The 17,814-nt window shown below is 41.2% G+C and overlaps 1 protein-coding gene across 3 annotated transcripts in view; it reads right to left on the bottom strand.

Moving 5' to 3' along the window:
* Nucleotides 1–16,417, bottom strand: part of FSTL4 (follistatin like 4) — a 615,437-nt gene extending 599,020 nt beyond the window's left edge. For all 3 annotated transcript variants that reach the window (XM_042455922.1, XM_042455924.1, XM_042455923.1), the window contains exon 1: nucleotides 16,218–16,417. The gene's annotated coding sequence lies outside the window, so the exon portion shown is untranslated. The remainder of the gene's footprint in view (nucleotides 1–16,217) is intronic.
* Between the last annotated feature and the right edge of the window lie 1,397 nt (nucleotides 16,418–17,814).

Genomic DNA, 17,814 nt, shown 5'->3' with positions numbered 1-17,814 from the left:
ATAATAATAATAATAATAATAATAATAATAATAATAATAATAATAATAATTTATAGCCTGCCCAGGAATCCGAGTGGGTTACAGCAATAAAAATACAGAGAATACAATAAAATAAGATAAAAGACAGTAACGTAAGTCACAGAATTTACAGCTAGACCTGATGGAATTGGCCCTTTTTTTTCACTCCCTCCCATGTCTGATGATGACAGTAGGTATGGAGGGAGGGCCAGAAGAGATCCATCTTAAGAGCCTTCTTAAAAGCTGTAAGAGTAGAAATGTCATGGATCTCCTTCGGCAGGTCATTCCATAGCTGTGGAGAAGCAGTGGAGAAGGCCCTCTGGGTAACTGAGGTTAGTCTAGATTTTTTTGGCTGAAGTAGATTCTTCCCCGAGGACCTTAGAGTGCAGGATGGATAGTATGGAAAAAGGTGTTCCCTTAAGTATTCTGGACCCAAGCCATGTAGGGCTTTAAAGGTAATCACCATCACCTTGTACCTTGCCAGGAAACTAATTGGCAGCCAGTGAAGGGATTTCAAAACGGGTGTTATGGGATCATTACGAGAAGTACCTGTAATTAACCTGGCTGCCAATTAGTTTCCAGGCAAAATACAAAACAAATGGAAGACTAGATTATTCTGTTCCCTGAACTCAGTTTATTTATCATTTCCAACAGGTTACATCATGCGCGATATTTCCTCATCATAGCTTAGAGTAGCTATCCTACGTTTAATCAGATTTGCTATCAAGAAATTACAAAGTTGATGATAACATTGGAATGAAGTGGGATTTAACATAGTTTGATTTAAATTACTGAGGTTAAATGCAATCAAACCTATGCATATTTATTAGTGCCACGTCTTGGGTTATATTCTGTTCAAGAGATGTAACATTTGTATAACAGAGTGGTGTGGCAGAAACGTGACACAGTTTTAAAAGCAATCAAAGATAATTAATAGGAATACAGATGGCATGATCCTAAATATTTGAGCTTAATTGCAACAATATTGACATCAGTCTGCTTCTTGGTTTTAAGATTATATTTCAAGATATGTTACAGGATATGTAAATATCCTCAAAGCCTGAGGATGTCATCTGCTCATCTCAAAATTGTTATTCATGTATGTAGCACAGCAGCTACAGGGTTCGGATCCCGTATTAAACAGTGAAGAGAAATCAGATATACAGTATGTCCTCCTTTACAGAGTTTTCTTCTTAAAGAGGTCTTCTGATTGAAGGAATGCCCAGTAGACTATTAAATCAGACTGATTTAAAGAAAATAAGACCATAAGGAGAGAGAACAAGGGTTCTGAAGGTGACCATCCACAGTTACAACCTAAACAGCAGTGAAGTTAGACCTATTACAATTCCATTTCATTTATAAACATAATTTTTAATTGTGCATCCATACATATAATTTGGCCTCTACAATTTTATGCATATTTGTGTCTTCTTTCGTCCTGGGGAAATGTTTTGTTTGTTTTGTTTGTTTTTTGATGATGAATCCGAAGGGTCAGATGACCAGTTCTCTGGGGTTTCAGCTAGGAGTTTTTTTCCTCCTCATGTGGCGATTCTGATGACGAAAACAGGAACCTCTTGTATGCAAAGAATGCGCTCTATGGATGAGCCTTGGCTATTCTTAACAAATGTCCATGTAATTTTGGTTCCTAAGATACTAATGAAATGATGTGGGAAGTGTCCTACTGTGAGATGCTGTACAACTCATATGTGAAATCTATTCTCTGTAGAGAAAGAAGAATTCACTCTGCAAATTCCAAAATGATCTTCTTTTCATACAAATGTACAGATTACAACATAGCTATTGGATTTCATACTTCTCTGAATGTAGCAAACCAGTTCCCTTAAAAAAAAGTTTGAATTAATTTTAAAATGCATTCCAGGTTCCAGGACCCCGTGTGGATAGCAAAACCTGAGGATGCTCTAATCCAGGGGTAGGCAACCTGCGGCCCGCGGGCCGGATGCGGCCTGGCGAAGCCTTGAGACCGGCCCCAGCCTGGTCCTGCCGCCGATTGCCGCCAGGGCCTTTGGGGAGCAATTGTCTATAGAAGCCTCAGAAACATGCATTTATATTAACATTTTAAAAAAAATCAGCAATTTTTTTCACGTGTCCTCCATTTTTTTTAAAAAAAAGTGTCTTCCATTTGAAAATTTTGTCCTACATTTGCCCTGGTTTATTTATATATTTAATTGTTTAAAAATTATTTAATTATTTATTTTTTGGCTTCGGCCCCCCAGTTGTCTGAGGGACAGCAACCCAGCCCCCGGCTCAAAAAGGTTGCCTACCCCTGCTCTAATCCCATTAAATACAGTGTGTAATATATTTATATTTATATTTATATTTATATTTATACAGTGGCATAGTAAAATAGTAAAATGTGGCTTTTGTTTTTAAAATACAGATTAATGAGGAAATTAGACAGAATAATCCTCTGGTAAACACATGTGGTGGTGGCATGGACTGAAAGTTGAATGAGCTTTTTTTACCTGTAGATAAATTCTTCTTAGTATATTGTTGTATATATGACCATCCACTTGTTTGTTCCTACAGGGAATTGCCCTTACAAGAGGGTATTACCTTCTTCTGTTTCTAGTCTGATACGGTATCAGTGCATTTACCTAGGCTAAGTCTTTAATTTCTTAAGCAGCCAGTTCAGAAACTGTGCAGCCTAAAATCCTGAAGATACCAGCATGCATCTGAACTTAGAAGCTAAAGAAGATCTGACCTGGTCAGTATTTTGAATGCAGACTGCCAGGTAATACCAGATACTACATGTTATAGTTAATAGGAAGGCAACAACCTCTGGGTATTCCCTGCCTAAGAAAACCATATGAAATTCAAAGAGACAACATACATCAATAGGTGTCTTGAAGGCACATATAATAAATAATAATAAATTTTATTTGTATACCGCTTTTCCTTAGATCAAAGTGGTTTACAGACCAATAAAACCGTTACAACATCTCATAAAATAGATAAAATGCAAAATACAAATTATATAAAATCTAAAAAACAATCATTCAAGAGAGGATTGGCTAAACAGAAGAGGAAGATTTTAAGCCTCTTTTTAAATGTTTCCAGGGGGGTCACAAGAAGGAGCTCCTCGAGAAGACCATTCCAGATTTGTGGGGCTGCCACTGAAAAGGCCATCTGGGATGTAACAACGTATTTGGAAGATGGAATTTCCAACAGGTTCTTCCCGGATGTCTTAAGTGTGCGGGGCTGATTATATGGGGAGATGCGGTCCCTCAAGTAACTTGGGCCCAAGCCATGTAGGGCTTTATAGGTGATAACCAACACCTTGTATTGCGCTCGGAGGCGAATAGGCAGCCAGTGAAGATCTTTCAGAATAGGTGTTATATGGTCAAACCTGGATGCTCTGGTGACCAATCTGGCTGCAATATTTTGTACTACCTGAAGCTTCCGGGTTTGGTAAAAGGGTAGCCCCATGTAGAGCGCATTACAGAAATCTAGACAAGAGGTTACCAGAGCATGTACCACAGTTTCAAGGTCCCTTTGGCCCAGGTAGGGTCGCAGTTGGCATATCAACCGAAGTTGATAGAAAGCACTTCTGACCGTCGCATCTACTTGAGATGTCAACTGCAGAGACGAGTCCAGAAGTACTCCTAAACTGCGAACTTCGTCCTTCAGGGGAAGTGTGACCCCGTTCAGGACAGGTGGATAAATTTCCTTCCCCAGGCCTGGGGAACCTATCACCAGTACTTCCGTTTTCTCTGGATTCAGACTGACTTTGTTTTCCCTCATCCAGCCCATTACTGACTCCAGGCAGGCATTTAGAGGAGAGACTCCATCCTTAGTCACTGCATCAGTGAGAGACACAGAGAAGCATATTTGGGTGTCATCAGCGTACTGATAACACCGTGCCCCGTGTCTTCGGATGATCTCTCCCAGCGATTTCATGTAAATATTAAACAAAGTGGGGGACAATATAGCTCCCTGAGGGACACCAGATGTCAATTCCCTCTTAGAGGAGCATATGTCCCCCAACTGCACCATCTGGAATCTGCCAGAGAGGTAGGAACAGAACCACTGGAGCGCAGTGCGCCCGATACCCAACTCCCTCAGGCGTTCCAGGAGGATACAGTGTTCGATGGTATTGAAAGCCGCTGAGATGTCCAATAGCACCAACAAGGCCACACTTCCCCTGTCGATGCCCAGATGGAGATCATCGACTAAGGCGACCATGGCAGTCCCAACTCCATATCCCATTCTGAAGCCAGTTTGAAATGGGTCCAGATAATTGGTTTCATCCAAGACAGATTGGAGTTGGAAGGCAACTGCTCTCTCGCTCACCTTACCTAAAAATGGCAGTAATGAGACCGGTCTCTAATTGTTTCTTATCAGGGGGTCACATAAGGAACTGTAGTAATTTATTTGTAATGTTTCCTAAAATGAAACTGCTATTTTGGCTACCAGCATGAGAAATATTTTGTGAATATCAAATTGTACACTGTAATTTTATTTACATTTGTTTCTGTTGAACCTAGAACTGTCCTTGCCATACAGTGAAGTTCAATTCAGGGGTTAGTTTTAACAGGCTAGAAGAGTGAGCAGACAACCCCCTCCCCATCTGTCATTGCTCTGTTCACATGGAGAGAGAAAAAAATGGAAAGGATATCTTCTGCATATGGTTCTCTACATGACTGGAAACCTTGATCAGCCTCCTACCAATCTCTCTGAGAGGAGCTTATTCTTTTCTACATAGGCAAAGTTACAGTGGTGGGAGAGCCTGCCTGTGATGCTGTTAACTCATGCCCAACCTTTTTCCAGCCCTGATACTCATCAGCTTGCAAAAGTTAAAACAGATATGTATAGATGTTGATACACCTTGTGCATCCAAGTTAACCCTATCCAGAATACATGGATAGAATTGCCTGCTAAATGTAAAACTCAGTAACAAATTGAACTGTAAACTATGAAGTGACAAACTATTGCTTTATCTAAGCACAGCACTACTATCTATCTCATTCATTACCACGCTATATCAGCATGATAATACTTATCTACTTTATAGGCTACTTTTAATTACACAGTATAGCATTTGCAAAATAAAACAAAAAGTCATTGCACTTTTGAAATCATAGTCTCCTAGATTCTTTATCAATGTTCTTCCACTGCCAAAGATCACTGACAATATATTAAGGAATGGTTGTGAATGAACCTCATGGTAGTGACCCAAGTGCAGAATTACTAATTTTTTTTTTTTTTGTAGATAAGAAATGAGAGGAATTAGAAAAGGTAATGTGGCATTACAGAGAGATGAACAATAACACTTTTTTGGATGTTCAGGGAACTTCCTTTTCCAAGCCAAAAGCCTGATGCCATATAGATGTTTCAGCCACAGTTGCACAGAAAATAGCATGTTCTGCACTAATTAAATCAGAATGGCATACTTGAAACCCTTATGACTTCTGAACAGTCTGACAAATGCATGTTGTACAGCTTCCACGTATTAAAAGATAATTGCTTGAACAGATGTTGTGACATGAGGGAGTGGAGGAGCATTAGCAAAAACACACTAAGAGAAAACAATATTGCTGCCTGTATCAGATCCTAACGCTGGCAAGATGGGATCAAGCATTCCCAAACCCCAGTCATGGATTCCTTAATCCAGTAAAATCAGATGTCATCAGTACATAAAGCACTTAATTATGAAATCAGCATGAAAGCTAAAACTCTAAAGCCTGACTTCTGAGTGGATGCCCTACTCCCACTGTAAACATATTATTCCATGAACACCACATCTCACAGTGATGGTAATGTATGTTCATACTGCAGTGGTGCCCTCCTTTCTCCCTTCATTCGTCTTCATCCATACACTTCCTCTTTTTTTAATTTTGAGAGGGACATAGTGCAACTACATAAAAAGTTAAGAAAGCACTATTCCATTTTAAAAGATGATCAAGACATCTACCAAAATAACAGTAAAAAAATGTAGACAAAGGAATAGTTGGCAGTTGAAGAGCAAACTAAAACATAGTTGTAAAGTTAGAAAAAAATCATTGTTCTAACAAGAGTTTGACACAAAAATCATGGATGCTTAAGAAGCAGTACATGCAAGATGTCCAGAACTACTTTCAGTTTTAAGTATGAGACTGAAAGGACTAAAATATTAAACATGGAAAGGCATACATGGGTATCTATACTTGATCTTAGCCAAAAGGCCGAAAAACAATACATGGGTAGCAAGAAAGAAAAATGAAACCCTTCAGATACTGTACATTGAAATGTACAATGTATGAATATATTCTAATACAATCAGCCTCCAAAACTAATTTGGCTTTCAGCTTCACACAGTTATTCATTTCTTCTTCAGCTATACACTGTGCACTTTAGAAAACAACTTTATTACCCAAAAGTTTTGCACGATACTGATAATCCAAGGAAAATAATAATATAATAATAATAAAATTTATTGCATAACACTATACTGTCCCCATCACACTCTCATGAAGTTAAATAACAGCTCTAATTAAATAGCTATACTGTTGCAGATTATTATCTACGATTTTGATAAATTAAATCCCTAAATGGCACCAAGTGCAATGTGTTAAATTTGTCATGCATTACATTTGAGACACATTTACAAAGGAGCATTTGTAACAAACTGAACAGCATAAAACTTGAGGCACTTGCTCTGTCCTCAATATCGCTGTCTTGAGGTATGATCAAGGGCTGAACTTCTTAAAATAAAATGTCAGTACATGCGTATTTTCCCTCCCCCTCCCCTTGGCTTATACTGATATATACAACATGACTTCAGGCACTCATAAAGACCGTATTCTCTCATACAAGTCTACCTATGTTTGCTATTTGAAGAACAAGTCCTCCTTTTAGCTCTATCACCCTCAGAAGCATGCTTTATGAGAATACAAGAGAGGATCTTTCCAGTAGCTGTGCCCAGACAATAGAACCCCATTGCAAGGACAGCAAAGAGTCCCATCTCTGTTTTCCTTCCAACTACCGACAGGCAAAGACATCTCTATAGTTTTTTGTGGGTTTTTCAGGCTATGTGGCCATGTTCTAGAAGAGTTTATTCCTGACATTTGGCCAGCATCTGTGGCAGCCACAGATGCTGGCAAAATGTCAGGAATAAACTCTTCTAGAACATGGCCACACAGCCTGAAAAACCCACAAAAAACGATGGATGCTGGCCATGAACGCCTTCAACTTCACAAAGACATTTCTTTTCAGGGAGTCCATCAGCAACTGCCTGCCTGATAAAAGGTGAGCTTTAAATGGATCAACAGGAGTTTTAAGGTATTTATTTAATTATTAGTGAGTTTTAAATTGTTTTATGCTTTAACTGTTAGACCAATTAAATTTGTATTTCAATACACATAGTTTATTATGGTTTTCTGTTTGCTTGTTTTTAAAATTATGTTGGAAGCCAACTTTCTTTCAAGCCATTGGAGAAAGGTCAGATGTAAATCAAATCAACTAATCAGTCAGTCATTATATGAACTTAAAATATTAGCCTAGGGTAAATTAAATACAAATAATGGCTGAAGAAAAAATCCACATGATGGAGATGGACTAGGGATAATAGAAAGGGAAGAAAATGTGGAAAACAGTGATTTTGGTAGCTTCCTTCATGAGTGTACAAATATTCTGCATTATACAACTATTCCTTAGGGACATGAAAAACTATTAAGTGTGCATGGTTGTCTGATTTCTCTGCCCATCTAATTTTTCTCAGCTGCTTTGATGGTCTTGTTACCCATTGCAACAAGATATGCTAATAAAGTTATTTTTTTAATATTGCAAAAAGCAACAACCACCCATGAGATAGCACTTTCAAGAGCAGATCTGAAAGCAATACCAATTTGTCCTTTTAAGAGCATAAGCTCAGTTTGAACCAACTATTACTTCAAATGACTGAAAATACATGAAGATCTGAAGGATTGGATAAACATATGCAGTCAGCCATTACGTGCTTTCATTTTTAGGTATGTTTTTTCAAGAGGGGTATTAAAAATAAGGTGTGCTAGTCCTCTGAAAATAAATATTTCCATTTTCTTCTACTGAAGTGCACAGAAGTACACATTACAGGCAGAGCTTGAAGAGGATACAGAAACTATACAGGAGCATGCAAACAGAAAAAAGACAGCAGGGGAAGGAAGTTTGCGCAGCCATCAAGCAAAGACAGCTATTTGCCCTGCTGAATTTGAGAGGAAACGCTTATTTTCTTTTTCATGTAGCATTTTATGATGCTGTAAGTCATGAGCTGATAAACTGAACAACTTGTGAGAAACGCACATTATCACTGTGCCTACTATTACTCAGTAAACATTAAGAAAGTTTGCAAAAATGTAGAAGTAGTTCTGTATTTTAAAGAGAATTTCAGTAGTCTCAAGTAGTCCATTGTGCATATTGTGCAGTTCAAGCTGAAACTGGGGGGGGGGGGGGGGGGGGGGAATAGAGGCATGAAGAGTTAATAGCTTAATTAGCTCATAACAGATAAAATGTTATTTAGGAAGGTAATTTGATATAATGGACCCAACAAGATCATACAGCCTTGAGGAAAAGTGTTTTCCTGTCTTTACACTGTTATGTAATCTTGTGATATACAATAGGGCTGTACACAGCAGCCCTCATTTATTTTTAAGCCTAATTTAGCAATTCAGATCTGGATCCAATTTGAATTGGATTGATCTGAACTCTGAACTGGAACTGGGGATATGGATCATCAGATCTCTGCTCTTGAGTTTCTTTGGAAAATCCAAAAGTCTGTAATATCGTCGCCTGTATGACTTTGTAGGTAATTTCACAGTAGTTTTGTTCTGGCACTGACACCACCACACCATATGTCTAGTACAATTTAACTACACGATAATAGTAGTGATAATAAATGACAGCGTACTTGAAGAATAGGTGCTTATTTTTGCTTTACTGTATCATCAAACCAAATGGTGAGATCCAGTCAACATAAAGCAGTAGAGAAGTGAAGCGGCATACTTTATCACCGTCTGTCCAACTGGTGAAATGCCTCTGATGCTCCTCTTGCTGCCCCTTAAGACATCTGATGACCTGGGCTGATTGTTGGAAATTACTCTCTTGTGGCCCTCACTCCCTATACCCCTACTTGTCTGCATAAGCCTCCTGGCTGGGCTTGGGGAGAGAGAGCTGCTATCATCCTTCCCCGCTCCACACCATAACAGTCTTGTCCCTGGTGCCTGGCTGCTTTGACTTTTTTGTTTCTGCTCTGAACAAGACCACTTCATGCTGCCACTGAAGATACAGTACTGCATCAGAACAGTAGTGCTTTAGATGTTCTTTTTAAAATGCCTGTTTGGCCTAGCAGTTAAGACACCTACTGTGCTGACTGCAAGGTCAGCAGATTGGCAATTCAAGACAGTTCAAGACCACAAGGTCTTGTGACAGAGTGAGCTCCCATCACTAGTTCCAGTTTCTGCCAACCTAGCACTTTGAAAGCATGTAAAAGAGCAAGCAGATAAATAGGTACCATTCCAGTGGGAAAGTAACAGTGTTCCATGTAGTCATGCTGGCCACATAACCATGGGATTGTCTTTGACAACGATGATTCCCTCAGCTTAGTAATGGAGATGAGCACTACACTCTACAGTCAGATATGATTTGACAATCATGTCAAAGGAGAAACATTTACCTTTTACTTTTTGCTGTTTGCAATAAAGTCAAGGCAGACAGCAATCCTAGCAATTACTCCCACCTCAGAATGTACGTACTATGTACAACCTTTTCTATGGTGACTCAAAATGCCTATCTCCCCCTCCCCCAAATAAGCTGAGTTACAACAACTGGAACAGAGGGGGAATATGCTTCATTCCCTAGCACGAAGAGAAACTAATTAAACCAGAGGTGGGCAACTATGAAAAGCGAAGTGGTTGCATTAGAGAACTTGGTCTGTGAGCTGCCTTGGGTCCCTTTCCAAGAGAAAGGTGACATATAAATGAAATAAATAACTTTGAGTCCTTGGAGGGCCACACACCCCTCTGTACCATGGAGCCAAATGTCTCCAAACATCCTCTGGTGATGTCTAGGGCATTTCCTCCATATTTTTTACCCTCCTCTGGGTATTTTAGGCCCAGGAGAGACTTTTAACAACAGCAAGTGAATTTCTTTTCCATTCTTGTTTAAAGAAGATGAAGTTGAAAAAGAAGAAGAAAGTCCTCTCCTGGAACTAAGTTTTAATTACACTCATCCCTCCATATTTGTAGATTTGATATTTGCGGATTTGGTTATTCACGGATTTGATTAATATGTTCCCTCTGGTAATATCTAGGTCCTCCAGTACAACTCTATGGTCAAGTTTAACTAAAAGTTGCACTGAAAGACCTAGAGATTCCTAAAGAGAAGACTCCACTGGGCATTTATAGCTCCTTGAGTGCAGTTCTCTGGTCAGTGTCTGTTGGACATTGAGCACAGAGTTGCACTGGAGGACCTAGAGATTCCTGGAGAGGTGCCCTCTGTGATAAAAAAAACATGATGTTTTTGTTATTTGTGGTTTTTCCATATTCACGGGGGGGCCTTGGGCCCCTAACCCTAGCGAATATGGAGGGACAAGTGTATTTATTTATTGGATTCATAGCCTGTATTTTTCTTAAAATGGGATATATTGGCTCCAGGGGCACATAAACATGGTGAAAGTGCCTCCACATTCCCTAGAAGGCATTTGGGGTGAAAATTTAACTCATGGTGGGCCACAAAAATAACTCTGGGGTCTACATGAAGCCTATAACTCACATTTCCCCCAGCCCTACATGAAACACATAAATTTGTCTAATGAGGCAAGCAAATTTAAGATTAAGTTAGGCTACTAAACAAATAAAAAACAAAGCAGGAGACACAGTGAGACCAATTCAGATGACAATGAACAAATGTTCACCCCTAACCACAGCTCTTTCACTACATGCTACTAACTCAACATGAAAAAAACATCAGAAAGAAATAATTGATTATATAACTTCAGTGACCACACACAGTTTCTTTTCATAAGCACTGTGACTGAAGAGAGCTGGTGGGAATCTTGCCCCAGATGGAACAAAACTGTCAGTGAGCAAGGTCCAGCTTCCAGCTCCCTTCTCGTCATCAAACCACCTTGACATTTTACTAATATGTTCATGTTAATTAGTCTCTTTTCTGCATCTTCTGATCTGTTCAAACTGCTTTAGAGTACTCTATTCTGTTTCAAGAAGAAATTTAAACAGTCTGTTCTTACTTGGGAGCTCATATAATTGATCCCACTAAGCCTGGTCTGCCTTGTTATTTGGTCAGATTGCTTGCATAGTTCTAATACACAGTGCCAAATGAGTCACAAATATTCTTAGAGCGGCAAGAGAAGTCATCTGTAAGGTGCAGGGCTTGTGTATGCATGCTAGCAATGGTCCAAATCAAGGTGTGTCCCCAATACCCTGGTTATGTCATGAAAACAGATGAATAATAAGAACACGGGTGATTTCACCACAGCTGAATTAAGACTCACAAGCATTCCATGTGGATGACCAAATCACTTCCCCAGTCTTCATGTTTTAACCTTGTAGCAATCACAAACAGAAGCATATAAACCGTCCATATATTGCTTTTGGTATGGCCATCATTATGAAATAGTTGAACACATATTGTTCAAAATAAAGAAAAGCATGTGACAGTATCTCCGCTTGATTTTGTGGAAGTGAAGCATGCACTTCAAATCTAAAAAGTAAAGCTGGTTCCCACACCAGAACATTAGCATTATGCCTATCTCTCTACCTTGTCATTCTGCATTATCAATATGACCTTGAGGCAGCAAAAGCTTCTTTCAACTTTTGACTATGAGATACACTGATCATGCAAACTTCAGCAAAATTTTATATAACCATGTTCAGTCTAGTTGTATTCAGACATATTATATAGTGGGACCTACAGTAATTTATCTGCTTGGAAATAGATACATGATCAAAAACTGAAATGTGGAGAACGGCTTGACTTTGAAAGCTCAAGCAATGAAACATGCAGGTATATCTGTCTGGGACTTTCCCTGGCTAATATTGATGGGAAAACAAACATAATGTACAATGTGATCAGGCTATGCTTGGATAATTTCATGATTTGAAATAGATAGAAAATCATTGTATACTACTGGTACATTAGCAGCAACATTTGTTTTTGTGCAAGTAAGTGTGTGTGGGGGAAAAGATGTTGAATTCGTAGAAAATATGAACATTAAATGCTATGGCTTTTCCAAGCATTACAGACCATGAGGTCAGTAGACTAGAAAGCCTGAGTGTTTATAACAAAAATGGAAGAAGCTGAATTTCACTCATTATGTGCAACAGAAAAGTCAGCCATGAGGCATTTGAAAGTTCTTATAACTATCAATGTGGTAATGAACAACACACAATGAAAAGGCATAACACTTTTTTGTGGTGGCTTAATATCTCCTATCAGGAATGTTACCCAACAGCACATTACAAGAAAAGTATGTTCTAGAAAGACCTTAACTGCTCCTGAAGTGTCAGTTTCATAGTCTACAAGTTGTGCTTGATCCAGTGGCTTAGGAGGCTTCCATGGCATATAGCACTTTTCACAAGCTTAGATCAACACACAGCTGCAATCCCATCTAGACAAAAATAGCCTGGCCAGCCATACATTTTCTTGGTAACCTTTAGGGAAGAGTATTGTAATTTGTTATATGTGGGGTTGGTTTTGAAGTCTTCACAGAAACCTCAATTGGCAGGATAATTCAAAATAACTTTGTCTGACACTGGAAGAATATTTCTCCCACAGTTTTAATAACTCCAGCCATCATCTATTCATTTCTATATACAATTTAAAATGTGAAAGCTTCCTTTGAAAGCCAAATTACAGTCTTGCAGGGAGATACCTGAAATATTATCTCCTTCTACATATATTTTGATACCCTGCCCCCCCAGAGGTTAACACATGAAAAGTGGCTACAGGGCCTTCATACTGTATGGTGATGCAAGATTTGAGAAATCATTTTTCCATGGACGTTTGATTGGATGTCACTCGTGCCAGTTTGGTTCAAGGACATTTTTTGTTCATTTTTTAAATTAATATTATATTATTCTACTGTGATTTCTACTTTCTCTGCCCATCTAATTTATCTCAGCTGCTTTGATGGTTTTGTTACCCATTGCAACAAGATATGCTAATAAAGTTATTTCTTTAATATTGCAAAAGGCAACAACCACCCATGAGATGGCACTTTCAAGAGCAGATCTGAAAGCAATACCGATTTGTCCTTTTAAGAGCATAAGCTCAGTTTGAATCAACTGTTACTTCAAATGACTGAAAATACATGAAGATCTGAAGGATTGGATAAACATATGCAGTCAGCCATTACGTGCTTTCATTTTTAGGTATGTTTTTTCAAGAGGGGTATTAAAAATAAGGTGTGCTAGTCCTCTGAAAATAAATATTTCCATTTTCTTCTACTGAAGTGCACAGAAGTACACATTACAGGCAGAGCTTGAAGAGGATACAGAAACTATACAGGAGCATGCAAACAGAAAAGAGACAGCAGGGGAAGGAAGTTTGCGCAGCCATCAAGCAAAGACAGCTATTTGCCCTGCTGAATTTGAGAGGAAACGTTATTTACAATAAAGAACCGTTCTTTCGAGAAATTTAAATCCAGAGTAGCTGCAGAGGCGACACCTAGGGGCAAAACAAGGCAAAAAAAGGCAAAACTACCATTCTAAGGGAGCATTTCAGAACCATGGCTCATGGACAGCTCCTTGGTGCTGGGCAACTGAGGTGAAGGGTTCCTTTTGCCAGACTTCCAGGCTGTTTCCTATAGTTTCCAAGATGCTTTCAATGGACATGCACTATCAAAACTGCTATGGTTTCAACATTCAAAAATATGAAGGTGTGACATGAGACTAAGAGAAAATTTCGATAAGAAACTTTCCTTTGCAACCTTTCAGATGACTTCGGGAGAAAACTTCTTGAAGCAATTCTGGAACCGCTTTTTTAGCCTCCTAAATCCTACCCTCTTAAGTTAGAGCATAAGAATATAGCCTGCATTTGTAAGTTGCTTGTAACTTCTAAATAAACATTACAGTGAACGAACACAAGAATATCTTTAACCCTTCTCTTTTTCCCCATGGATGGCACATCATTATTTTAAGTAGTGTTAGACTTTAATTACTTGTGGCTTACTCTCTGAATCATTGCAGTTCAAGTCAAGACTTTATAACAAAGATAACAGCATACTCAACATTTCTAGATACACAGCTACTATTATACCTTTTCAGCTTGGTTTTGCCAGTAGGGTTGTTTTCCTATCATAGATGTGTTTTAGCTCAGTCAGTTTTAGGAAACTCTTGAGGCTAAACCTCTATTTAGTTTTTATTATATTCCAGCAAAGGAAAGAAAGAAAACACATAGGAGTTTTTTAAAACATGTTTTCACTTGTCTAAGCTTTTTATGTTTATATGAAGCAGAATGCAGTTTCTAGTCCACATTTGTTTCAAAGGCACTTGAACTGCTAGTTGGCTGTCCAAAAGACATACAGCTACATTTTGACAGTCTCTATACAAATTAGTGACAAAATTTTGATTTCCAAGGTAAATCAAATTATAAGCAGTTGGTTGTCTAGTAAGCTAACTCTGTACATTTAGTCTTATTTTAGGAGTGAATGCCATCACCACCTCAGACTATGGAACTAAACTTCTTGGCAAATGTTTAACAACATTAACTCACCAGGACTATACTTTCCAGATATAATCTCAGCAACATCTTAAACGTGTCTAATTCAGAGCAAAGCCCATGGAGTTAGTTCAATGAGGCTTCATATAAAGGGGCAGAGGACTGCAGCCTGCCTGACCATCTCACCCTTAGCTTCCCAGAGTTTGTTGCACAACTTCATTGAAACTATGAAGGAACAGTGTGTGTACAATGACGATGGGAGGGAATACTTTGATATCATACAAGTATCTCCCCAACACCACCACCACAGCACACACATGTACAACATATACACCTTCCTTGGTTTCAGCTCCTCTCTAGATTCAGTTTCTTCCTACAGAACATCCTTATGCACCATGGGTCCATGGAGCTGTATGGCAAGTAAGTACAAAGAAAGCACTTTGAAGCAGGTCAGGAGTGGTTTGAGCATTGGGATACAATCGGGAGACCAGCTTCGATTCCCTGCTGGGCCATGGCCAAGTCACACTCTCTCAGCCTCCTCAGGGATAGTCAAGGGCAAAACTCCTCTGCAGAAACCTTGCCAAGAAAACCCCATGATAGGCTCTCCTTTGGGTCGCCATAAGTCAGAAATGACTTGAAGGCACACGACAACAACAACAAAACGATTCATTCTGCATCCATTGCAGACATGACAAGAAGAGCCTCTCTCCGATCAAGAAGCCTAACTAAGGCTGCATCCAGACTGGAGAGATAACCCAGTTTGGCCCCACTTCAACTCTTTGTCTGGCTCAAGGCTATGGAATTCTGGGAGTTGGAGTTTGTTGTGGGGCCCAGAGAGGAGCCCAAGGAACGCAGAAGGGCAAAGCCACGGAAAGAAACCCCTCCCAACTCCCCGCGGAGGACAGAGAGAGAAGGGAAGGAAGAGGAGCCTCGGTCTTCCAGCCAGAAGGAAAACCTCTCTCGCTCGGTCTCCTTCGGGTCCAAAGCCCCTCTCTCGAACCACCTGAAATCTGCTGCAAAGGCTGCAATGGAGGCGTCCAGCGCAAAGTTGCACTCCATCTGTCTCGCCAAAAAATAGAGGGAAAGAGAGAGGCCTGGAGGGACTGCTTTGGCAAAAACAACAACAACAATAATTTAAAAATGAAGTGCCACAAGAGCAGCAGCCATTCATCTCTCCCCCCCCCTCCATCCTCTGTGTGTGTGAAAGAAAGAGAAAGAGGGGGCAAGAGTCATCCCTCCTGGAGAAAAACGAACAGCTCCAGGGCTGGGGTGGAGGAGGCTTCCTTGGCCTCCCTGGACAGCAGCCTGCCTCTTCCATGCCTCTCCTTTCCCCCAATGCCCCCCTTCCCATTACATTGGGGCGCCTCTCTGTTCGAAGTGGGCAAACTCTGGCTCCTTCGCTTCATGACTCTGGCTTTGAGTGGCTGAGGGAGAAGCCTCGCCTGGGGGCCATGCCCTCTCCTTGGGGGGCTTCGGGGTAAAGGAGAGGGGGTCCGCTTCTTCTCCTCTGCCCCCCCACCCAGCCCTCCATTCCCCACTTGGCCACTTACCTGAAAGGCGGCGGGAGACGGAGCCCGGGGGAGGGGGGGATGTCGGGGTTTGCCCCCCGAAATCTCCTTGAGGAAGGGAGGAGGAGGAAGGCTGGGCGGGAGCCTCCAGCAGGAGAGCATGCAAAGGGATTCGGGCCCCGGGCAGCTGGAGGCAGAGCAAAGACTGATCCCTCAGCAGCCCTTCCAGGAAAGCAGCAGCTTCGGCAGCGCGCGCAGAGGAGCAAATGCGGCTCCGCTGACTTCCTCCTGCCCTATTTCTGCTGTCTGGACCAGCGCTGCGTGACGTCACGGTAGCATTTGCATATCCCGCCCAATCAGCGACACCTGTGCGCCCGGAGGGAGGGAGGGAGGCCGGCCTGGAGCAGGTGGCCCTGGCTGGGAAAGAGAGGGAAGGGAGGGGAAGGAGGAATAGAATCATAGAATTGCACCATAGAATCATAGAGTTGGAAGAGACCCCAAGAGCCATCCAGTCCAGTCCCATTCTGCCATGCAGGAAATCTCAACCAAAGCATCCCCACTTGCAACACAACTAGCCCCAGGCCACCTTTTCCCCTGGCTGGGCCAGGCAAGGCTTTGTGTCAAGTCCCTGCCTGAGAGGTGGTGGCCACACTCCCCAAGGGCACAGGGAGCCCAAGAGTCAATAGGGGGTTTCGGTGGGCTTTTCAGGCTATTCTGTGGCCGCGTTCTGGAAGAGTTTCTTCCTGATGTTTCACCGGCATCTGTGGCCAGCGTTTTTCTCTGAAGATGCCGGCCACAGATGTCGGCGAAACGTTGGGAATAAACTCTTCCAGAACGTGGCCACAAAACAGCCCAGAAAACCCATTAAAAACTATGGGTGCCGGCCCTGAAAGCCTTTGACTTCCCAGGAGTCAACTTTCTATTCTGGCGCCTTATGTTGAGCCTGTGGCATACACTGCCGACCCTTCCTGAGGCAGAAAAGGTGCCCACTTGAGGCAACAGAGAGCCCCAGGAACAGCCTCCAGGGGGGCCCTCCCTTCATAGAGGTGCCACTGCCAGACGATAACTAGCCCTGGGGAAGCTTCTCCTTGGCTGTAGCAGGCAGGGCTTTGCTTCAAGTCCCTGACTCAGAGGTGGTGGAGACATCCTCTCAAGGAGGACACAGTGCTTGACATTGAACTTTTCATTCTGCCTTCTTGTGTTGAGTCTGTGGCATCCAGAGTCAATCAGACTTTTAGGCAGAGAAGAGAAGATGCCCATCTCAGACAGCATCCCCAGAAACAGGGTGACCAGATGCCCTAACTGCAAGGAGGACAAGGCACAGCAAAATTGAGGACTTTCAATAAAAATGGAGGACATGATCAAAGGAAACCTAAAAACAGGCAAATCAATATAAATTTGTGTTTCTTAATCCTGCTCAAAATGGAGGACATTTTGGAATTCCTTCTGAAGAGGAGGCTGAAATGTACAACATATCCTGGAAAAAGAGAACCTCTGGCCATCCTGCCCAGAAACAGCAAATTTCCACCAGTTCCCACTTTCCAGGAGGGTGTCAGTGCCTTTCTCCCTTCTCTCTTCCTCTTCCACCACCACCTTTTTCTGACCTTCCCCCAGCCTCTCCTCACCAGCACCACTACTT

Source organism: Sceloporus undulatus, chromosome 2 (assembly GCF_019175285.1).
Source record: "Sceloporus undulatus isolate JIND9_A2432 ecotype Alabama chromosome 2, SceUnd_v1.1, whole genome shotgun sequence".
Lineage (NCBI taxonomy): Eukaryota > Metazoa > Chordata > Lepidosauria > Squamata > Phrynosomatidae > Sceloporus > Sceloporus undulatus.
The sequence above is the reverse complement of the archived record's forward strand: the minus strand, read 5'-3'. Positions and strand labels throughout refer to the sequence as shown.